The 24,600-nt window shown below is 48.6% G+C and overlaps 1 long non-coding RNA gene across 1 annotated transcript; it reads left to right on the plus strand.

The window, feature by feature from the left end:
- The first annotated feature begins 16,827 nt into the window (after positions 1-16,827).
- Positions 16,828-24,332, plus strand: LOC122366655. The gene is made up of 2 exons (XR_006253922.1): positions 16,828-17,255; positions 23,162-24,332. It is a non-coding gene; the product is annotated as an uncharacterized LOC122366655 (long non-coding RNA).
- The last annotated feature ends 268 nt before the right edge of the window (positions 24,333-24,600 follow it).

Here is a 24,600-nt window from a genome sequence, read left to right on the forward strand (position 1 = left end):
AAATTCGGTGAGAAGACTGAAAAATGTACAGGCAATCATATGGTCAAAGAATTTTGAAAATCGGCCGGTAATAATTTGAGTTATGAGTGTGTAAACACAAAATTGTGATCCCCGCGTTTCCCGCGTCGGCCGATCCCGCTTCAGCCGGCGACATCTTACACTTAGCAGGCTTCTAACTGCCATATTTATTGTTGGATTATCTAGAAATTCACCATACATACTCACAAATGTTTGTTCTTTCGTATAGTGAAAGAAAAAAGAAATTCGGCCGGTAATTTTTTGAGTTATCGGCGTGTAAACGCAAAAAAGTCGCTAATATGGCAGATTTGACCACATTTGACCTCATTTGACCTTGAAGATATTGACCTAGGGTCATGAAATTCACACACAACAGAGTTCCCCATGGCCCCCACCTACCCTCCAAATTTCGTCTTTCTAGCTCCAGTGGGAGCTGAGATCTTAGGGGGGGCGACATCCGCCCCCCTTCCACTGGGCGTAGTACTCGCAACCCTTCCACTGCGCGTGTTAAGAAGTAAGTGTCTGAAGCATAACTGAAACCTAGCACCAATGGTCGAAATAACAGGTCCCAAAGCTATGCAACCATAGATGTTGCATAGCTTTGGACCCCTAGATCCCGGCATGTTCGTTTTACAAGGACTCCTGCAGTTTTTCTGAGCCCAGTCACTCATCACCCATATTTGCTTCACGCTGTCTAGGTTCTGTCGCTGTCATTTCTTCCACACTACCTGGTGAACGGATCTCCCATCTCATGCACCAGGGATGACTCGACAGATTTCCGGCCATCACTGAGCCATGCCCGCTCACTCGGCCGCTCCCTGACCCTCCCATAGAGAAGGGTCGCCCCCGGTGCCGTCACCCGCGGCCACCTGCTGACCCCATCAGAGGCTAATGACATCCTTCGTAAGGGCATTGATCTCAGTGACGCGGTCAATGTGTCACGTAGGACCGACAATGACCCATTGGCTCGTCAGTTTATCATCTAAGATGTTTACCAATCGCGTTCGATTAGTCATGTTCGTGTATGTTGACACACACTGCAAATACCACGTGTGGGCGATGGTTGTCAGTGTAGCGGGGTTTCGCTGCGTTGAGGGGCTAACCGGGCAGTGTCTTCTGGTAGAGATAGAGAGCAAGAGCGCTCCGTCGGTGCGCTCCTAGAAAGCCCTTCTCGGTTCAGCCCCTCGCGAACTCGTCCCGACTCTGTCTTTACATTCTCCGGGGCGATCAATCATCGGAAACACATAGGCCAGGGTTAGGGAATGGGATGATAATAAATGATAACATAATAACCTTGATCACAATGAAATAAGAACTCAACTCTACATAACCCAAGGTCCCACTCTCAAACAACAGCGCCCTTCCTAGCTTGAGGGTCATCTCCCACCAGATATATGTATCAATCATTCGTCCATTTATCCATCCCCTTATAACCCTGCCATTCGTCCACTTATACCTCGTAATTTACCAGAGCTGACCATCTCCGGTCCCTCCCCTTTTTCCTAACTTCCCCCGGTGGTGCTAGGGCGCGCGCAAAGTCGTTATCGAGTCATTGGCCTTCAATTTCATTTAACCATTATCCCTTCATAACCACAATGTTCCGTACATCAGACAAACGCTTCATAATGCTCACGCTACACAATTAGAGATACGACCCACCACAGATTTCGGCACTCGACCCTCGCCTTACGTGACTTATTGCGGTCCATCCCATCGCCATGTCGAACTACCTACACAAAAAACATAAATGTCCTTCGGCCAGCGGTTCCGAGACTACGGCTCGCAGGACACTGTGTAGTCCGGTTTCCGCGGGGGACTTATTTGAAATTTGAGACCGGGGCTGGGTAACTAAGGTCCGTCCGGGCTGCCTGCGTCGTCTCCGTATAGCCGCGGTTTTCGGGCCAGCCCCCGGCGACCGAAAGGGATTAGTCGTTCGTCGGCTTTACACGAATCCATGACTACCAGTTATGCCAAATTGCCTATAAAAAATCGAAAACTAAGCGTACCACGGCCCGCGGTGGGCTTATCTAAACTTTGAAACCGGGCTGGGTAACTAGGTCCGTCCGGGCTGCCTGCATCGTCTCCGTATAGCCACGGCTTTTGAAACAGCACCGGCGGCCGAACGGGTTAGCCTCCGTTGGCTTCACACAATCCACGACTACCAGCGTTATAGGTGCCCGAAGCCCTATCTATCCGTTGCTGGTAGTTAAGCTGTCGTCACAGACCTATCCGAAATGACCGCTGCACGGCCGGAGTAAATCGACTAACAGCGGGGTGGCCAGCACCGACTTACCGCGATCACCCGACTCGCATGCTTTGGTATTTAATGTTCACCCCCGTCCTGCAGCATCACACGTTTCTTCGCGGGACATTACTTAACCGGCGGCATACGTCTCCTCGCTGGGACGCCTGGGGTCCTAACCATCTCCGAAACTACCTACGTCGCTTATCGAATGTCATCCTGCGCTGATCACTCAATGGACCGATAGCGGACCTAACCTATCTTTTAAAACCGGGCGGGGTCACTAGGTCCCTCCGGGCTGCCTGCATCGTCTCCGTATAGCCACGGCTTTATGGGGCCCGCGCCGGCAACCGAACGGATTAGCCTTCGCCGGCTATGCACTCATCCTCAATAATCGATCCTCAACTCGCTCTCATCCTTTCCCTTCACTTCGCGACTTATTGCACGTATCCAGGGCTTACCCAAGCGAGGCCTACTATTTAAGTGGGGTCTATCCGAGCTGAGCTTCATTCAGGAAATCCGATTCCTCTACGTGTACAGTCTTCTTCCATTTCACTCGCTTCTCATCTCCCTCCTAACCCGTAGCCGCGTCGGTGGACTTTCCACGCACAGGGGCGTGACGTGCATCATCTATCTCCCCGGTTCCGCAATCCCTATTCATCAGATGATTATGCAATTGGACAGGTGCGACTTTGTATATGCGTGGTGCTTGTGTGCGGGACATTGGTGAATTGCTTAGGAGGTAGTACCAGGAATCCACTGGCACGGGCTATGTCAAGGACACTTGGGATATGGTAAGGTAGGAAATGGGTTAGCCGCCTCAGCAGCACATGGAATTCAACCAGTGGAACCCACCAGTGTACAATGCGTTCGGTTAGGTCCAATGTGCGTGCACAGTCCTTGTATTCGAACCGTTGGATAATTTGACGAGGAAATAGTACCAGGAATCCACTGGCACGGGCTATGTCATGGAGCTTTGGAATATGGTGACGTAGGAAATAGGTTAGCCGCCTCAGCAGCACTTGGAAATCAACCAGTGGAACCCACCAGTATAAAACGAATTCGGTTAGGTCCAGTATGCTTGCAGAATCTTTGTATTCGAACTGTTGAATGATTTGATGAGGAATTAGTACCAGGAATCCACTGGTACGGGCTATGTCAAGGAATTTTGGAATATGGTGACGTAGGAAATAGGTTAGCCGCCTCAGCAGCACTTGGAAGCAACCAGTGGAACCCACCAGTGTGAAATGCGTTCGGTTAGGTCCAGTATGCTTGCAGAATCTTTGTATTCGAACTGTTGAATGATTTGATAAGGAATTAGTACCAGGAATCCACTGGTACGGGCTATGTCAAGGAATTTCGGAATATGGTGACGTGGGAAATAGGTTAGCCGCCTCAGCAGCACTTGGAAGCAACCAGTGGAACCCACCAGTGTGAAATGCGTTCGGTTAGGTCCAGTGTGCGTGTAGAATCCTTGTAATTAGCCGTTTGATAATTTGATAAGGAAAAAATACCAGGAATCCACTGGTACGAGCCATGTCAAGGAACTTGGAATGTGGTATAGCAGGAAATAGGTCAGCCGCCTTAGCAGCCCTCGGAAATCAACCAGTGGAACCCACCAGTATGAGACAAGTTGGGTTAGGTCCAGTGTGCGTGTAGAATCCTGGTAATTGTGTACTGTGTAAAATAAGCAGATAAAGAAAACTGATCGTTGTAAATTACTGTGACGAGCCAGACACCTTGAAAACGACCGCTTTCCCGACTGTGTGGCTGGCATATGGCCTGTTATGTTCTATCCTCCGGTCCCTGCCCTTCATCACTTGTCACACTCGTATTACGATATTTACAAGTCCCATTTATTTACATTCTCCCTGACACAACGCTTTTCATTCCTTTACATGCTAAATTTTACGAAGCGTTCTGGGACCAGGCCGTCCAGCAATTGGAACTCACACGCCGCGCGGTGCGGTACAAAGTCGCGTCGGCCGCCCGTCCCTTTCCCGACTCCCCACGGTGCATAATCCCCTCCGTCCGCCTTAATCACCACGGGCGCCGGACGAGGGTCCACTCCACGTCGGCACGCGTCCCGCACCACGCCCATAGTTAAATATTGACCGAAATCGGACCGTTAAATTAAGCTACCTAGACTGAATGTCCCCAAAATAAAATGAACTACCTAAACTGAATGGCCTAAAATATTGCGGACGACACCAAAAAGGGAATATAATGTGGCTCACATAGCAGTAACGAGGGGGGGGGGGGTTACTTGAAGGATTTAGGGACTAGGTGCGCACCCGTGTTCACCGCGTGACCTTACTTGAGATGGAGTCGCTGACATGATGGCCGTGTCCGTCCAGCGCCCGGCCAGGCGGCCGGAGCCGCCGCCGGCGCCGTGATGCCAGCCGCTGGTGTCTTGTGGGCTGTCCACGATGTCAGATGTCAGCCGAGAGCGAAGAGCGGCGTCGAATGCGTCGTCCGAGGGAGTCCAGAGAGAGTTCCAGTTCCGTTTCATCAACTTATACTTTTGATGACGTCATACTTCAGAGGGCCGGGCAGCATCTCCTTGTCCAATCTTCGTCCTCCATTCTCAGGAAGTGCGTTTGGCTCCGCCTTCAAACGTTCGTGATTTGCTGAAGTTCGGCACCCCCGGCCATGGCAGTCGCACCCCTTCACGCTGCGATCGGACGGAACTCGCCGCCGGCGATTTGCGCCGCCTGAGGCGCCAGGTGGCGGCCGGCTCTGCGCCCTCCTTTCTTGTTTTTAGTCCTGCGCTCCCCCTGTTTTGAATGTCTCCGGCCAGGTGTCCTACTCCCATGGCGGTGACCGAGTTCCATTTCATCCTGTTTTCGTACAAACCGGATCGGTCCGCGCTCCCCTTTCTTGTTTTGGTTCAAATCAGGGCCGGTCTGCGCTCCCCTCTCCTTGTTCTCTGGCGGGGTGCCGAGCGTGGGACAGAGTCTTGTTTTCCAAAGGCTACTGATTAATGGCTCGACACCGGCAGGATGGTGCGTTTCGGTATGCTATTTGTTGACTTCAGATCCGGGTTCTCATGAAGTGGGGTGGTCATCTATAGGGGACCCCTGTTTGTCAGAGCCGACTGCGCCGCCTGTGTGGACGCCGGCTGGGACGGAGAGGGGGTATCACAGCCGATTTAGCCGGCTGACCGTGTCTGTGCGGCGCTCGCAGATGGCCGTGTTTCAGCTTGTGGCACAGCTTGCAATTCCGCATGAAGGATGAAAAAAATGTAGCGCATCTGCGTTACATTTTCAGACCTCTTTTTATAGTCGCGCCCCGCGACTAAACGTTTGAGAGCTCGCTTCTGCCGTACTATTTGGTGCCGTTTCCTCGTGTTTCTTGGTGACTTCAGAGCAGGTGGCCGTCTTCTAAAGGATTGGTAGCTATTTCAACAGGAGTGTTCGGTTGGGGGGATGGTATAATACGAGCTTGGATGATTGGGACATAAGGAGTGCGGGTTTTTGTGTCATTGCACAGTATTTCAGGCCATCCTTACATTTCCAGAATTAAAAACATTCACGTACTTTCTCGTAAAACACCAACTACACATCAAATAATTTGCGCGCAAAACAATGGAAATTGAATGAAACCCTTGAAATAATTAACACATGACAATACAAAAATAACATTGGTACATTTGGTTACTGTAATTTATATCAATCTAGCGATAACATACCGGTGCAGACTGTGATATGCCAGAGAAGTGAGCCCGGCGCCTGATGGTGGCTCCATGAGCCACGACAGCTCCGGTCCGGGATGGCCGCGATGACGGACTGGCGGTCGTCCGCGAGTTGGTCTCGAACCGGCCGGCTGCTGCTGTAGTCGTGTCCCAGTTCCGGATTTCCCCAGTCTCGTAGTGGTAGTCGTAGTCCTCGCCGACCATCGATGTGGAATGCGGCTGTCCTGGTGAGCTGTCAGGGCTGGCTATGATCGGCCCAGAACTAGTCGTCTGCGGCTGAGCCTCCGAGCTGTTTCTGCTGGTCTGGTGGCCGTAGAGACTGCGCTCTGGTGTAGACTGCCGGTGATGGAACGGCTGTCACATCCAGTGGCAGACTCGGCTACTGGCTACATGGTAGCCTTTCCGACGATTTTGCGGCTGTTGTAGGTAGGCCACAGCTCTGGCCTTCGCCGGCCTCCCAGTTGGTCTGGTTGTCACGGAAGTAGTAGCCCAGATTGACTGTCGACGCTGGAGCGGATGCAGTCGATGTGGCTGCCTGTTGTCCTTGCAGTCTGCTCATGGTTGTTTGGCCGTGACTATGTACTGGCCCGGTGCAGGTCTCGTGGGTCGGTCTTGAAGTGTGGGAAGTGGGGACCGCCTGCATTTGATGTAATGCCAGATAACCACCTCCCAGTGCAGCGGGCGGCCCCGAAATGGGCTCGCAGGCTGATCCGGTCCGTTACAGCTGTCCGTTTTGGTCGAAATAGGCAGCTTTCAGGTACCCCGAATGGTCGTGTCTAAAGATGCTCCATAGTTAATAGTAGTCGTCACCATTATCCCAGTTGCTAGCTGCTTTTGTTGTAATACCTGTATTGTTGACCGTTCCGAGCGTTTTGGTTTTTCGGCATATCAGTCCCTCCTTCTCCTTCTTCCGGTCTTTGTTGTTATTTGTTTCAGGCGTTGTCTTCATTTTGAGCCTTCTTGGGCACTGGTTGTCAGCATCAGTTAGTCAGTGGTTGATGACTAGCTTTCTGTTCTTCTGCCCGCATCTCTTGTTCTTCTATTGCGTGTTTGCTCTCCCAACTTGATCCGTGACGTCATTACTCTAAAATCATTTGCATATTCTCTTCCCAGCTGTTGATTCATTTCTGTGATTTCATGTCTGCACTGTATGTAATTCAGCAATAAGTAGCATCGTTTTCATCGGTCTCCTTCAATTTCTTCTTTCTCTTCCGCCGTCAATCTCCGCTGTGTGCCTTCCTTCTTTTCACCTTACTGTTCTTCATATTACTTCAATAACAACCTCGATCATCTTCAATCTCTGCCGTCACCTTTATTTCAATATGATGCATCTTATTTATCCTTCTTGCCTTCTTCAGTCCTGATTTCATTCGACAACATTCGATACGTTCATAGCGTCGCGCTCAGTCGTATCTTCAGTATGTACATCGGGTTCGGTAACACGTGACAGCCTGTTCTGTAACGGGGTTTTCCGTCGCGGAAAACGGCTCGTGGACGGTTGCCGGTCTCCTGTCAGTTCTCTCCAGAGGCGGGTCCGTCCACGGGTCACACATAGGTCACTGCACCTTTTTGGTATAGGATGGGTACAATCTCTTAAAATTGGGTTAAAATGGCCTCGTCGGTGTGATTACTCTAATTTTGGATCACGGGATTTCACTCAAGGTTAGGGTTCGCTAGATGTGAGCCACATAAATTCATTTAACGATAACTGAAGCAAAAAAAAAAAATACTAAGCCCGCTCGCCCGTCACTGAAAATTGATTCTCAAGTAAGGTATCCTTATCATTTCATTCAGATATATACTCCCTCCAGCAATCCACGCTTTCTGATTTCAGTCAAATCAATTTAACCCGAGTAACGCTGCACTGAGTGACCAGCTTCCACTGCATCTAGCTCAGACAAAATAAGTTATCAAACTCACGCTCGCATTTCCTCTGAAATGTTAGCTTTGGGTTCGGCAATGCACGTTCGTCCACCGACTTCATGTTTCCTTTGATTGATCCTACCCCACGTTGGGCGCCAAATCTGTAGCGGGGTTTCGCTGCGTTGAGGGGCTAACCGGGCAGTGTCTTCTGGTAGAGATAGAGAGCAAGAGCGCTCCGTCGGTGCGCTCCTAGAAAGCCCTTCTCGGTTCAGCCCCTCGCGAACTCGTCCCGACTCTGTCTTTACATTCTCCGGGGCGATCAATCATCGGAAACACATAGGCCAGGGTTAGGGAATGGGATGATAATAAATGATAACATAATAACCTTGATCACAATGAAATAAGAACTCAACTCTACATAACCCAAGGTCCCACTCTCAAACAACAGCGCCCTTCCTAGCTTGAGGGTCATCTCCCACCAGATATATGTATCAATCATTCGTCCATTTATCCATCCCCTTATAACCCTGCCATTCGTCCACTTATACCTCGTAATTTACCAGAGCTGACCATCTCCGGTCCCTCCCCTTTTTCCTAACTTCCCCCGGTGGTGCTAGGGCGCGCGCAAAGTCGTTATCGAGTCATTGGCCTTCAATTTCATTTAACCATTATCCCTTCATAACCACAATGTTCCGTACATCAGACAAACGCTTCATAATGCTCACGCTACACAATTAGAGATACGACCCACCACAGATTTCGGCACTCGACCCTCGCCTTACGTGACTTATTGCGGTCCATCCCATCGCCATGTCGAACTACCTACACAAAAAACATAAATGTCCTTCGGCCAGCGGTTCCGAGACTACGGCTCGCAGGACACTGTGTAGTCCGGTTTCCGCGGGGGACTTATTTGAAATTTGAGACCGGGGCTGGGTAACTAAGGTCCGTCCGGGCTGCCTGCGTCGTCTCCGTATAGCCGCGGTTTTCGGGCCAGCCCCCGGCGACCGAAAGGGATTAGTCGTTCGTCGGCTTTACACGAATCCATGACTACCAGTTATGCCAAATTGCCTATAAAAAATCGAAAACTAAGCGTACCACGGCCCGCGGTGGGCTTATCTAAACTTTGAAACCGGGCTGGGTAACTAGGTCCGTCCGGGCTGCCTGCATCGTCTCCGTATAGCCACGGCTTTTGAAACAGCACCGGCGGCCGAACGGGTTAGCCTCCGTTGGCTTCACACAATCCACGACTACCAGCGTTATAGGTGCCCGAAGCCCTATCTATCCGTTGCTGGTAGTTAAGCTGTCGTCACAGACCTATCCGAAATGACCGCTGCACGGCCGGAGTAAATCGACTAACAGCGGGGTGGCCAGCACCGACTTACCGCGATCACCCGACTCGCATGCTTTGGTATTTAATGTTCACCCCCGTCCTGCAGCATCACACGTTTCTTCGCGGGACATTACTTAACCGGCGGCATACGTCTCCTCGCTGGGACGCCTGGGGTCCTAACCATCTCCGAAACTACCTACGTCGCTTATCGAATGTCATCCTGCGCTGATCACTCAATGGACCGATAGCGGACCTAACCTATCTTTTAAAACCGGGCGGGGTCACTAGGTCCCTCCGGGCTGCCTGCATCGTCTCCGTATAGCCACGGCTTTATGGGGCCCGCGCCGGCAACCGAACGGATTAGCCTTCGCCGGCTATGCACTCATCCTCAATAATCGATCCTCAACTCGCTCTCATCCTTTCCCTTCACTTCGCGACTTATTGCACGTATCCAGGGCTTACCCAAGCGAGGCCTACTATTTAAGTGGGGTCTATCCGAGCTGAGCTTCATTCAGGAAATCCGATTCCTCTACGTGTACAGTCTTCTTCCATTTCACTCGCTTCTCATCTCCCTCCTAACCCGTAGCCGCGTCGGTGGACTTTCCACGCACAGGGGCGTGACGTGCATCATCTATCTCCCCGGTTCCGCAATCCCTATTCATCAGATGATTATGCAATTGGACAGGTGCGACTTTGTATATGCGTGGTGCTTGTGTGCGGGACATTGGTGAATTGCTTAGGAGGTAGTACCAGGAATCCACTGGCACGGGCTATGTCAAGGACACTTGGGATATGGTAAGGTAGGAAATGGGTTAGCCGCCTCAGCAGCACATGGAATTCAACCAGTGGAACCCACCAGTGTACAATGCGTTCGGTTAGGTCCAATGTGCGTGCACAGTCCTTGTATTCGAACCGTTGGATAATTTGACGAGGAAATAGTACCAGGAATCCACTGGCACGGGCTATGTCATGGAGCTTTGGAATATGGTGACGTAGGAAATAGGTTAGCCGCCTCAGCAGCACTTGGAAATCAACCAGTGGAACCCACCAGTATAAAACGAATTCGGTTAGGTCCAGTATGCTTGCAGAATCTTTGTATTCGAACTGTTGAATGATTTGATGAGGAATTAGTACCAGGAATCCACTGGTACGGGCTATGTCAAGGAATTTTGGAATATGGTGACGTAGGAAATAGGTTAGCCGCCTCAGCAGCACTTGGAAGCAACCAGTGGAACCCACCAGTGTGAAATGCGTTCGGTTAGGTCCAGTATGCTTGCAGAATCTTTGTATTCGAACTGTTGAATGATTTGATAAGGAATTAGTACCAGGAATCCACTGGTACGGGCTATGTCAAGGAATTTCGGAATATGGTGACGTGGGAAATAGGTTAGCCGCCTCAGCAGCACTTGGAAGCAACCAGTGGAACCCACCAGTGTGAAATGCGTTCGGTTAGGTCCAGTGTGCGTGTAGAATCCTTGTAATTAGCCGTTTGATAATTTGATAAGGAAAAAATACCAGGAATCCACTGGTACGAGCCATGTCAAGGAACTTGGAATGTGGTATAGCAGGAAATAGGTCAGCCGCCTTAGCAGCCCTCGGAAATCAACCAGTGGAACCCACCAGTATGAGACAAGTTGGGTTAGGTCCAGTGTGCGTGTAGAATCCTGGTAATTGTGTACTGTGTAAAATAAGCAGATAAAGAAAACTGATCGTTGTAAATTACTGTGACGAGCCAGACACCTTGAAAACGACCGCTTTCCCGACTGTGTGGCTGGCATATGGCCTGTTATGTTCTATCCTCCGGTCCCTGCCCTTCATCACTTGTCACACTCGTATTACGATATTTACAAGTCCCATTTATTTACATTCTCCCTGACACAACGCTTTTCATTCCTTTACATGCTAAATTTTACGAAGCGTTCTGGGACCAGGCCGTCCAGCAATTGGAACTCACACGCCGCGCGGTGCGGTACAAAGTCGCGTCGGCCGCCCGTCCCTTTCCCGACTCCCCACGGTGCATAATCCCCTCCGTCCGCCTTAATCACCACGGGCGCCGGACGAGGGTCCACTCCACGTCGGCACGCGTCCCGCACCACGCCCATAGTTAAATATTGACCGAAATCGGACCGTTAAATTAAGCTACCTAGACTGAATGTCCCCAAAATAAAATGAACTACCTAAACTGAATGGCCTAAAATATTGCGGACGACACCAAAAAGGGAATATAATGTGGCTCACATAGCAGTAACGAGGGGGGGGGGGGTTACTTGAAGGATTTAGGGACTAGGTGCGCACCCGTGTTCACCGCGTGACCTTACTTGAGATGGAGTCGCTGACATGATGGCCGTGTCCGTCCAGCGCCCGGCCAGGCGGCCGGAGCCGCCGCCGGCGCCGTGATGCCAGCCGCTGGTGTCTTGTGGGCTGTCCACGATGTCAGATGTCAGCCGAGAGCGAAGAGCGGCGTCGAATGCGTCGTCCGAGGGAGTCCAGAGAGAGTTCCAGTTCCGTTTCATCAACTTATACTTTTGATGACGTCATACTTCAGAGGGCCGGGCAGCATCTCCTTGTCCAATCTTCGTCCTCCATTCTCAGGAAGTGCGTTTGGCTCCGCCTTCAAACGTTCGTGATTTGCTGAAGTTCGGCACCCCCGGCCATGGCAGTCGCACCCCTTCACGCTGCGATCGGACGGAACTCGCCGCCGGCGATTTGCGCCGCCTGAGGCGCCAGGTGGCGGCCGGCTCTGCGCCCTCCTTTCTTGTTTTTAGTCCTGCGCTCCCCCTGTTTTGAATGTCTCCGGCCAGGTGTCCTACTCCCATGGCGGTGACCGAGTTCCATTTCATCCTGTTTTCGTACAAACCGGATCGGTCCGCGCTCCCCTTTCTTGTTTTGGTTCAAATCAGGGCCGGTCTGCGCTCCCCTCTCCTTGTTCTCTGGCGGGGTGCCGAGCGTGGGACAGAGTCTTGTTTTCCAAAGGCTACTGATTAATGGCTCGACACCGGCAGGATGGTGCGTTTCGGTATGCTATTTGTTGACTTCAGATCCGGGTTCTCATGAAGTGGGGTGGTCATCTATAGGGGACCCCTGTTTGTCAGAGCCGACTGCGCCGCCTGTGTGGACGCCGGCTGGGACGGAGAGGGGGTATCACAGCCGATTTAGCCGGCTGACCGTGTCTGTGCGGCGCTCGCAGATGGCCGTGTTTCAGCTTGTGGCACAGCTTGCAATTCCGCATGAAGGATGAAAAAAATGTAGCGCATCTGCGTTACATCAGCTTGTCCTCAGTTGCTGAAACTATAACGCTTGGAAGATGTCCAAATTAGAACCGTGCTTTTGTTTTTGCCCTCGCCCGACGAATTCAAGCCGTGAGAAAGAATATGAGAACATCAAGTCAATGGAGACTACAATGCGCTATATAACAATAGCACCAGGCAACGGAGACTGCAATATGCTGCGTGGCCATAACACCGGGCATTAGACTGCAACACACTGTATGGAGCTAACGCCACACACTGGAGACTGCAATCGGTGCGTCTCTAACGCCAGATATTGGAGACTGCAATACACTATGCGACTATAACATCAGACACTAGAGATTGCAATACGGTGTGTCATGGCTATAACACCAGACATTGGAGACTGCAATACAATGTGTGGGTATAACACCAGACATTGGAGACTGCAATACAGTGTGTGGCTATAACAACAGACAACGGAGACTGCAATATGCTGTGTGGCTTTAGCACCACTCAACGGAAACTGCAATACGGTGTGTGACTCTAACACCAAAGACTGCCTTACGGTGTGTATTTCTAACACCAGGCATTGGAGACTGCAATACGGTATGTGACTATAGCACCAGAGACTGCAAAACGGTGTATGATTCTAACATCAAAGACTGCAATACGATGTGTGTCTCTAACACCAGAGACTGCTTTACGGTGTGCATTTCTAACACCAGGCATTGGAGACTGCAATACGGTATGTGACTATAACACCAGAGACTGCAAAACGGTGTATGATTCTAACACCAAAGACTGCAATACGATGTGTGTCTCTAACCCGGACATTGGAGACTGCAATATGATGTGTGGATATAACACCAGAAACTGCAATACAGTGTGTGGTCATAACACCCAGACAATGGAGACTGCAAAAGTGTGTGGTACACCAGAGACTGCAATACAGTGTGCGAATATAGCACCAAACACTAGAAACTGCAATACAGTGTGTGGTCATAACACCAGACAATGGAGACTGTAATACAATGTATGGCTACAACACCAGAGACTGCAATATAATGTGGTTATAGCACTAGAGACTTCAATGCGATGTGTGGCTGTAACACTAGACCTTGGAAACTGCAATACGGGGTGTGACTTTAACCCTATTCCTGGCGGGGGGGGGGCCTCAGGAGCCCCCCCCCTGAGGTTTTTTGGTTATTTCTCCCAAACGCGTTGAGCTAGGAAGCTCAAATTTTCTGACTTTTCCTAAAAGGCTTCTACGCAACATGTCTGAAAATTTTGAGATGATCTGACCTCAGGTCAGGTCACCAGAGGCGGTTTGCTGACCCTACCTCAGAAAAGTTTGCAATCACGCCAGAGCTAGAGTTTTTGACCGATCAATTTCTTCTCTTCAGGCTTTAGTTAGGGTACCAGTATGTGCAATTTGTATATCTCGGAATTTTGATATCGGTGACCTAAGGTCAGGTCAGTTTCGCGACCTCCCCATTATAAGTCAATGAGGGAAAAATCAACTCCCTGTTTTTACCACTAAAACGGGTCGGAATGGCCCCATACACCATACATGACTTCATATACGATCAACCTTCACTACCTTGAGGTCTGTTTTGCTGTTGGGCAGCTGTGAGGTCATGTGACGTCATCAAAGGTCACCAAAGGTTTTTGGCCAATAACTCCGTACAGGAACAAGATACAGATGCGTGGATGGTCTCATTGTGTTCAGCTCGTCAAGACGCATCGAATGATATACATGATGACCTCGAGGTCACGTGACCTGAGGTCAACCTTTGACCTTGACCTTTCGAGGTCAACATATATATCATTCGATGCGGATTGACGAGAGGATTACGATGATGCCCTTAGTTTGTTCCTATCTTGACTAATTCGAAAGTTATTCGAGAAAAACTCTCTCCATATCTAGCGCCGCCATTTTGACTTTTTCGACCCCTGTGACGTCATCTTTGACCTGACCTGAAAATGACCTTTGTAAAATTGTAGACCTTGTCCATGCGTATCCGATGCCGTTTACCGCTTGTCGCTATCTTGCTTCGTTCTCGAGATCTCAGGGGGGGGGGGGGCCGAATCGGCCCCCCCGCCAGTTTCTTGTCCCGGCGGAGCCCGCCAGGAATAGGGTTAATACCAGAGACTGCGATGCGTTGTGTTTCAATAACACCAGACATTGGAGACTGCAATACAGTGTATGGCTATAACACCAGAGACTGCAATACAGTGTGTGGCTATAACACCAGACAATGGAGACTGACATACGTTGTTCGGCAATACCACCAGATATGGGAAACTGCAACATTCTGTGAGGCTATGATACTTGGCAACGGAGACTGCAACACGATGTGTGGATATAACAACAAGGTAACTATCCCTCGCGGGCCCGGGGGGGGGCGTTTTTCGCCCCCCTGGCGAATATTTGCGATAGCTCCCGAACGCTTAGGGATAGGAAAGCGAAACTTTCAGTACCTTTTCTCCCATCAATTTGACATCTTCTGAAGTAAAAAATTTGGACCTAGCTCCCTTGATGACGTCACAAGGTCCATTTTTCTGGACCCCTGCACGGCAAACTTCGGCGTCACAGACGCAAACTTCAAATAGCTGCTAAAAATAGAGTTTTAGAGATAAAGACAAATTACGAGCACGGTTGTGTAGGGTTTGACCTAGAGAAAAATAGAAAAATAGTTTTGGTGACCTGAGGTCAGAGGTCAGGTCAACGACCCCGAAATGTGGTTTTAGTTTTTCGCAAATAACTTCGACAAAAATGGTCCTAGAGCTACGGCAGTGGCACCATCGCATTCGCCTTGTCAAGCCGCGTCGAATGATATATATTTTGTTCGGAAAAGGTTAAATTTTATGTTGACCTCATGTGACCTCGAATGACCTCTGGTTGACCTTGACACATGAAAGGTCGTTTGTGATGTATTTGTACACGCTGATCACGAATCTGGCATCTATTTTCCTCTAAGCCTTCATTTAGAGCTTCCGGATGGCAAAATTGTCTTATTCATTATTACTAACTTGAATTAGTGAAATAGCCTCTAGCAGGGATACTCTTCAGTGACCTTGACCTTTGAGCAGCCTTGTATCGTAAGATGAACCACAAATAGGGAACTGATAAGCCTCAAAACATTTCAAAACATCTTGGAAGTTAGCACGCAAGATGTGCGAAAAAGTGCCAAGTTTGAGGTCAATTTTGAGCGTGACCTTGACCTTGACCTTTCACTTTGAGCACATTTTCAGAATCCTCAGATTCTCTTCTTTCGTTTGACACCCAATTTTGCCGGTTTGATGCCGCCTGCCGTCTTCTAGAAGGCTTACTTTGAGATCACTACACATGTGCCGATTTTTGCCTTTGACCTTGACCTCTGACCTTGAAAATTGACCTGAGGTCAAAAATTTTAGGTGCTTCAGAATCGTCTCGTAAGGACCTTTCGTTTGGTATCGCTTTTGTTTCCGTAGCTCCCTTATTTACGGAGTTAGACAGGGGGGGGCGAAAAACGCCCCCCCCCGGGCTGCGGTGGTTGGGATTACCCCCCGGGCCCGGCCGGGCTATTGGAGATTTTAATACGTTACGTCAGTTACGTGTGCATAAAATAAACCCAATAAGCAAGATAAGAATAGTGAGTCTTGCATCGATCAACAATCCACATGTCCCTGCTCGTCTTCACATGACGTCATTAAGTGGAGTCACTGCTCCACAGTTCTGATGACGTCACATGTCCAACTGCGAGAGGCCAATGACAGTGCGCTGCTGACATGGAAAGTTACGACCACAGTGTGGACTGAAGTGGAAAGTGGGTGAAAACAGCCATCGAGGCAGCACGGTTCATCTGAACGCGAGCTGGTGTGAGAGGAGGACAATTGGGAGTGAAAATGGTTCTTTTCATCGACATAACGACTCCGAGCTAGAGCTAAGTTGGAATGGTGTGACCCACGCTATGAACGATTGTTTCGCAGAGTTTCTTTTATGTTAAAAGGACTAGCCTCAGCCAATTGACACGTGCTATAGAAACAAGACCAGGCGGCCCACCCCTGTTGCGAAATAAGACCATCAGGGGACGTACAAATGGCATGAAGAAACCAGGCTCTGGGTGCTTGGGAATGTTTCGCTTCATCTTCAATTTACCAGTCATTGGTGTGAAGTCGTTTTTAAAGCATCAAAGGACGGGTGTTGCGCATTTAGGCACCTACTCGTATTCCATGTCAGCCAGATGATAAGTATCGCCTTCAAGGACGTTTTGCATTAACGTCTATTCATAGGAACGTATATTTTATTAGATCTAGATCGAATCTGCTGAGCACATTAATTTTAAATTGATGTGGATGTAGAAACCCGATCAATCAAAGCCCATTATGGGCGATTTATTGCGAGACCTCCCCTTGGCAAACTATCGGAGATATTTATCTCTAGCGGAGCAACTAATAATTCCACACGAATAGGACCTCCAGGGCAGCTACGGCAGCTGACCCCATCCAGCCTCGACCCCCACTCGGTCCTCGTCCCGCTCGGTCCTACCGCCGCCGCCTCCGCTCCCTCTGCCACCCCGCCCGTCCGCCGGCGACCAGTCTCCCTCCGCCTGTCGCCGCGGCCAGTAGCTCTCTACCCGTGTCGCCCGTCGTTTCACATCGCTCGCTGCTCCAGCGGCCGGGTCAGTTCGTAAAGCTTCCCCCGCGAGCGCAGTGGGTCACAACCCCTGCCGCCATGTCTCGACTAGCAGCTGTGCTGGTGTCGTGCTGTCTGTTGACCTCCTGTCTACCATCCGCCGAAGCGTTTTCCAAGTCACATTGCCGCGGATCGTGTATGAACACTCTACTCTTCTCGTTCAAGTGCTGCTTCTTCATGAACGAGTGCTGCTTCTCGTGAGTATGCGAGTCACTCTAATGGGTGTTTGTGTGTCCGAAATAGGTACATACAGGATGGAGTGGATGCGTGCGCTCGATGGGATGATTAGTCTGATGGACACAGGAGCCGCTACTGCAAATTAGTATGTCAGTCATAGCTTACATTGCGTTACAACAGCGACAGCGTAATGCATGTTTTGTTCGTCATGTCTGAATGTCTGATGGAGACCCTGTACTTTTGATATTTAGACACTAAACACGCTCTTCTTCACCAATGTACATTGTGCATTTCAATAGATAAGCGTTATGCATACCGCTAATTTGCATGGGCTCACAGATTAATAGCGACTTTATGTTCCACTCAGAGGCAAGTGATTGCCGTTATTAGAAGCAAGTGAACGTCATTAGGATGCACTAAAAACACCATAACTATTCCACTACCCCAGCACCTCAAATGAATTGACGCAACCGTCAATTTTAACCCGCGCCCCGCTGGGCTATTCAGCCATACGCGCCCTGCTGGGGGGGGGGCAGATTCTGCCCCCCCTGTCTAACTTCCGAACCGATGGTCGTAGAAAGACGGGGAAAACGGCAATCGAAAGCTCTCAACAAGGCGGATCTTAAGAGCCCAATTTTTTTTTGCTTAAGTAGGTCAGAGGTCAGGTCAAGGTCAGGTCAAGGGTACAAAATGCAAGTTTCTACGGTATCGGCCTTGCACCGTAGTTGCCGAAGAATGGACTGAGACTGATTGCCCAAAACGTGTTCTTAGACTACCAAGACAATATTCGTTGCACACAATGTCATTCAAAGGTCAAGGTCAAGGTCAGGTCAGGTCAGGTCAGGTCACCAAAAACAAAATATAGAAAAGGGCATGTGCGACACATGTTTTATGGGTCATTTTACTCATGGAATTCAATAGGCACACTCAATAAGTGATATGGACCACCTCTGGATGAATTTCAGGTCGAGGTCAGGTCAAGGTCAGGTCAAGTGAGGTCAAATTTTGAAGTTGGTTGTTAAGGCCTAAAAAGGTGTCTATCCGATGCAGTTTTTCACGGCGAATCGAATGGTGCTATTTTTATTTCCGTACGAGGTCTAGAACTTCCAAAAAAATCATTTTTCAAAATTTTTGTGTGCCGTGACGTCATAAAATTTTGAATAACTCCCACATTTTTGAACCGATTCTTCTCAAAATTGGTATGTAGGTGCACATAGACCATTTCTTTGACATATATTCCGGTTTTTTCGATAAACTCAAAATTTTGGATTTTATAAATATTTTCCCAAAAAAGTCAGTTTTTTGGAAAAATTTTGGCCAAAATCCAAAATTTTCAAAAAACCGAGATAGCCATTTGATAGACAAAGTAGAATCACGTATAACCTTTTTTGTTACGACTTGATTCCTTTAAAAATGAAGAAGTTAGCGGCGTTTGAAATTTTGCCGTTTTTTAGGCGAAAATGGCGAACATGACGTCACTAAAACGTCAATTTCTCAAAAATTTTCCGACGGATTTGGCTCAAATTTTCAGGGAACGTGTCAAATTGATGTATGATAAGGTACTGAAAGTTTGACGTCGCTGGCGTAACGCGTTTAGAAGTTATTGGCGAAAAACGGGAGGGGGGGCAGATTCTGCCCCCCCCCCCCCAGCGGGGCGCGGGTTAAAACAGGACTCCTACTAATTATTGGAGCCAACAATTATATTCTTCTCATCTTTACATGCTTGGACCGTTTAAATGTCCATGATTGGTGAAGCACTTTACGTTAAGAATATGAACTATTTCAAATGTAACGATAAATTTGTTTTAGGCAAACCGAGCAAGTAAGTTCTTATGGCATAAAGTCTGTTCAATCGAAGCCGGCCTTAAGCTGAAGGTCCATTGCATTTAAGTTATCCATGACACTCAAGAAATAAATCTTGACAAATCTATCGGCGTCATATAAAAAGTGCAAACGCCTGAGACAGTTGTAACGCTTGTTTTTTTTCTCTCTCAAAATATATTAATTATGGTGACCTTGATGTGAACACATTTCATCACACCCGATTCCACCAAGATCCCGCTGGTTCTTTTGCTCCATTTGAAGATCACTTTATCCGTCTTTCCCGACCAGCTCTCGCCGCCCCGAGCGGTGTGTCTGTCGCGGTCCATCGACCCGTGTTACCCCACCGCACCGCCGCGCCGGCCGAGAGTGGCACATCAAGGCATGGTCCCCGCGGCACGTGTGTCGTCCCTGTTGGCTCATCCCTCGGTAGTTGGGACCGTCAGCCGGCAGCGAGCCTGGGCGCAGGATTTGGAGCGTGTACACAACGGAGGGAGGGAGAGGGGTGACAGGAACAAAGGGGAAGAACAAGGGGAAGATGGCGTGAAAAGGGAGGGAACAATAGCCAATCAGGAGAGTTTATTAGTCGCAATAGGGAAAAGGAAAGTCGGGAACAGAAAGAGAGATGGGGTTTGCTAGACCAGTTTTCAGTTTCATGGTCTGATAGGCCAAATGTATCAGCATTCACCAGGACTGAGAGCCATGTATTGAAATGGTTACCAACAGAAGCTTATGAATAACCTGATCCGAGAGCAAGCACTGGTTCGTAAAGATGTTAAAGAAAATCACTCGGGGCATCAAACATTTAACAGACTGCATGCAGTAGGTACTTTTTTACGGTCACCTTGTCCAGTACCCACTAGGCACATACCTATTTAATGACACTGCATCAACAAACCTGCCAAGGAATGTACTTGTACACCAGTAGGTAGCCTTTAATTGCTATGAGATATGTGACTGGCTCACACGTCCTGTTATTCAAAGCCCTTAGGTCCTCTTTCAGCTGCAAAAAGGTCGTTTCATTTCTAGTCCTTCGAATTTACGACACCATTTACGACACCTCATAATGGGCAAAATCCTACAGAGACGGGAAGATTGGCTGGAAATGTAAAGTACAGGCTCCACGGCACACTTTTTCGGTTTTTCGTTTCGTTTTTTTCGCTTTTTTCGGCTTCAGTAGACGATCAGCTTCACTTGATAACATTGGTGTAGCTCCACGGCAGCGAAACCGAAAAAACGAAATCAGCAACTCGAAAAAGCGACGCGAAAAATCGAAAAAAACGACTCTAAAAAGCGAAAAAGCGACTCCAAAAATCGAAAAAGCGAAAAAACGAAGCGACTCGTCCAACCCAAAAGTTTGGATCGACAATCAGCTTTTCCAAGTAATCTTCAGTTTTTCGGCTTCAGCACGTGACGATGTGGTAATACTGATGCATGTTTCCGACGATTCACATTTCGGTACTCCTAATGGAAAGGAAGGAATGTAATCGCTTAATAGTATTTCAGTGTAGATATGCACATATTATCCACGTGAAAGGATTGAATAGCGGTTAATTATGTGAGATATATGCACGTATTTATTTCATCTTTTGTAAAACCTGTTCATCATGCTTATAGCCGCGCCCTGCTAGGGGAGCGGTGTTTGAACACCACCTGCAGTTTTTCGCTAATATCTCAAAAAAGGGTGACGTTTCGCGCCACTGTTTTTGGCACACCTTATCAAGCACATTTTTTTACACATGTTATGAAAATTTCAGGACCAAGGTCTCTCAAGGTCAGGTCACCAGGTCAGGTAACCTGGTGAGGTGGTCAGAGTGACCAACTCAGAAAATGTTCCAATGCTTATCATTGCTACACCAGGTAACGGATGGCTTTGGAACTTTCAGCAATTCAAGAGAGTAGCAGTATGCACAAAATGTATATCACATAATTTCGATATCGGTAACCCAAGGCCACGTCAATTTTGCGACCCCCCCCCCCCCCCCATTGCCTAGAAACTGAAAACTGAACGGCGTTTTTTAACGAACGTCATTCTAAACACTCTCAGGTTACAAGTACACATAAGCGTATAGGAACCATGGGTGCAGTGGATGCAGCTGCAGCTGCACCCACAATAATTATCGAATAGGTACCGACAGTGCATTCTGCACCCATAATAATCGAAGCAAAAACCCCTTTTCGCATCAACGCTACTGCAGTATGAGTTCAGGATATTTTCCCTTCTACCCATCATTCGAGTCATTTGCTTCTTTGTCTTCATAACATGCTGTTCCTACGCCTATGCAAGTAGGTACACATGACACAATGAACCGGAATATGGCACCCGTGACCCCTTGTTATGCCCTGAGATCATATCAGGTCGCGAAAGGTATGCACAATTTTCGGTAATAAATTTCGATAAATGCATGCTACTATAGAGCGATGAAAACACATTCGATGTGTTCCACAGGACGATACAAATCGGCTGATATGTAGGTATCACGAACTTTGCGGCCAGGTCATGACCTAGACCAGTCCAGTTAGCTTAATGTTCATTCGAAGCGTCTCGACCAGAGAAACACGTTTCTGGTGAAGGAAAGCTCGTGCAAGTTTAGAGTCAAAAGTTATTGCGGAAAAACTGTTTTTGCAGAGTTGTCTATTTTGGGCGTTTATGCCCCTGCAGGATAAACCGTGAACCTTACGTTAAATCTGAGGACATGCTAGCGGAAGAACGTTAAAAGAACGTTTGATTGCGCCTCTCGGCGGCGCTATAGCCCTATCAATTCCTGAGCTATGGACCGATTTGTCGAAAATTGTCGAAGTTTGACCTATAGATATTGGCGACATTTTACCTTCGATGACCTCTGGTGACCTGCCCTTTGGCCTACACCGGACTTAAAAATGGCCGAAGCAGTTTGTTCCTTATTTTTAGGGTTTTTTTCAAGTGTCGGCTACGGCGTGTCGCTACGTGGCTCAGGAGCCAAGTTAGAAGGGGTGTTCCCCCTACCAGCAGGGCGTGGAAATCCAGGAGCCCCAGCGGGGCGCCGGCTAGTAGCTGCTGGAAGTTTAGTCAAGCCACCTAATTTCCTACTACAAAACAGACGAGCTCTATTTTAAGTAATTTCCATCTGTTAAAACAGACAAGAAAACAGACCCCTAAAGCCCCTTGGCAAAACTGCGACCAACGCATTGCATTGGTTGCAAACAAAATAAAAAGAGCTGGCGGTTGCACAGCGCGTTCCAACTAAACAAAAATCAATGAAACTCGAAAAACTCAAGTCACGAAGCGACAAATCGAAAAATCGAAAAACCGACGCGAAAAAGCGATAAATCGAACCGAAAAAGCGAAAAACCGAAAAATCAAAAACCTAAAAAGTGTCCCGTGTAGCTTGACCTTAATAATTCGTCATAAACGGAATGTCAGCTTACTGTGCGACCAGGCCTAGGCATTGGCTATTCCTCACTTCAGTAGGGCAGAACGGACATGCCTTCATTCCTAATGGTATTAATTAAATATTATTTAGTAATTAGTATATTTAGTAAGTAGCTTCCAGATTCCGAAACACAAATCGTTCACGTGTGAATAGCTGCAGGCATTGTTTAAAAAGGTCCCCACGCCCATATTTCGCGCGACGACCTCATGTGATCGGCATGCTAATGCAATGGGAAACGATGGCTACGAATAATTTCCATGACGAGCGAAGTGTTGCATGTCCTGAGAGCATTTGTTCACTGTAGTGGTTCAGGGTAACTGGAATCTCGGTAGTTCATTCACGCGCGAATTTCATAACTAGAACTTGGCGCGAGAACTGAAAAGCAGTTTATTTCCATATTCATTTGTTATGAGATGCAGCCCTCTGCAGCGTGTTGCTGTTGTAATTAGCCAAACGCTTCACCGTATCTAACTTGTTTGAGTTGTTAACAGATACTTGTCTGGGTTGGGTTCCGATCCGATCACCTCAGCGTCTCCTCTCTCTCTCTCTCTCTCTCTCTCTCTCTCTCTCTCTCTCTCTCTCTCTCTCTCTCTCTCTCTCTCTCTCTCTCTCTCTCTCTCTCTCTCTCTCTCTCTCTCTCTCTCCCTCCCCTATAAACCATCACGATGACACATCCCATTCTCCTCCCCCAGGCTGGCGCCTGTCGGTAGAAGGAAGAGATCGCTGACCAATTTACTGCTACCGCCGTCACCCAGCCGACTCGGACTCGCCGTGTGATGTCACCAGGTGACGTAATAGTGACGTCACACGCACAGACGGTGACAGAGAAACGAGTGCCACGGACCGTAATCAAAAGGTGTCGCGAGCGGCGGGAGGTGCAGGAAGATGAGCGGAAGGACAGAGCGAGACGAAGAGAGGGAAAGTGAGAGAGAGAGAGAGATAGAGAGAGAGAGAGAGAGAGAGAGAGAGAGAGGGAGAGAGGGAGAGAGAGAGAGAGAGGGCAGATGAGGGTGCATCTGCTGTGTGATTTCCTCACGAGTGAAATGTGAGGCGTACAGAAGATGGCGCCATCAGAGCGCACACAGAGGCATATGGCAGATGATCCGTGTTTGTTTCGGTAATCGAGAAGTTGTTGGTAGGCTGTCGCCTAATGGCGCCGATTATACCGTGCAGATTGCACGATAATTAGTTAGGTGTCTAGTTTCAGTTTTATTGTGAGCGATGTCGATATGTATTAAGTGCCGCCAATCGACCAACAAATGAGCGTGGGCAAAATGAAGTCTCCCATTAGCCTTGTTTTCACTGAAATGCCAGGCCGGGGCTAGGTGCACTGTGCAGGATGACCGATGCATGGGGCCTCCCGCCTCGGTTCTAATGTAGCAACTAGCGAGCGACACAAGCTTCAGCCTACGCCTACCTACCAACGTTCGACATATTTTATGTTTATGCATTCGACGATTGAGATGTATTTAAACCAAATTCCTACTTTATAAGTGTCGTTGTTCGTTTAGGGCCTGCCATCGCTTGAAACTATACGTACCGTCTCATCGCTGCCTTCTCCATTGCTCGGCACCTTTGTCATAATAGCTTTCTAAACAGTCGGTCTCCCTAGTGTTGAGAGATAAAGCGAGACGCTTTCTAGGCATAGGCAATGGCAGGCTTTATGCGTTGAACGTTTTGTGTTGGTGCTAATGCAACTGCCGTCATCAACGGGCTTTGGCGGAATTCGTACAATTGTGCAAGCTTTCTTTATTTTAAACTACGTTTACCTAAGCTGAGTTTAAGCCTGTACAGTGTACATTGCCCTATTGTTCTCGCATTTGTTGCAGCATTTTGCTGTTCAATACATAAACTTCGACGTAATACTCGTGTTGGTTGCAACTCAGTGCTTTTAGACAGCACTTCAGAAGCGTGTCCTTGCGATGGGAGCTCAATCATTTCCATTCTCAACCTACCACCTGGCATTCAACCTGACAGCAGTGTCATATTTACCATCTACGGCAGTATGACATCCCCATTTCACCGTTCGGTCACGTTTTCTATTGTGAGACCCTATTCGCCACACTTCATCCTGGTCACGTTCGGTGATTAGCTACGACGCTTTCCAGCAGACTCTCTAGCCAGCCCATGT

This window comes from Amphibalanus amphitrite, unplaced genomic scaffold, assembly GCF_019059575.1.
Source record: "Amphibalanus amphitrite isolate SeventyFive unplaced genomic scaffold, NRLGWU_Aamphi_draft 000822F_arrow, whole genome shotgun sequence".
Taxonomy (NCBI): Eukaryota; Metazoa; Arthropoda; class Thecostraca; order Balanomorpha; family Balanidae; genus Amphibalanus; species Amphibalanus amphitrite.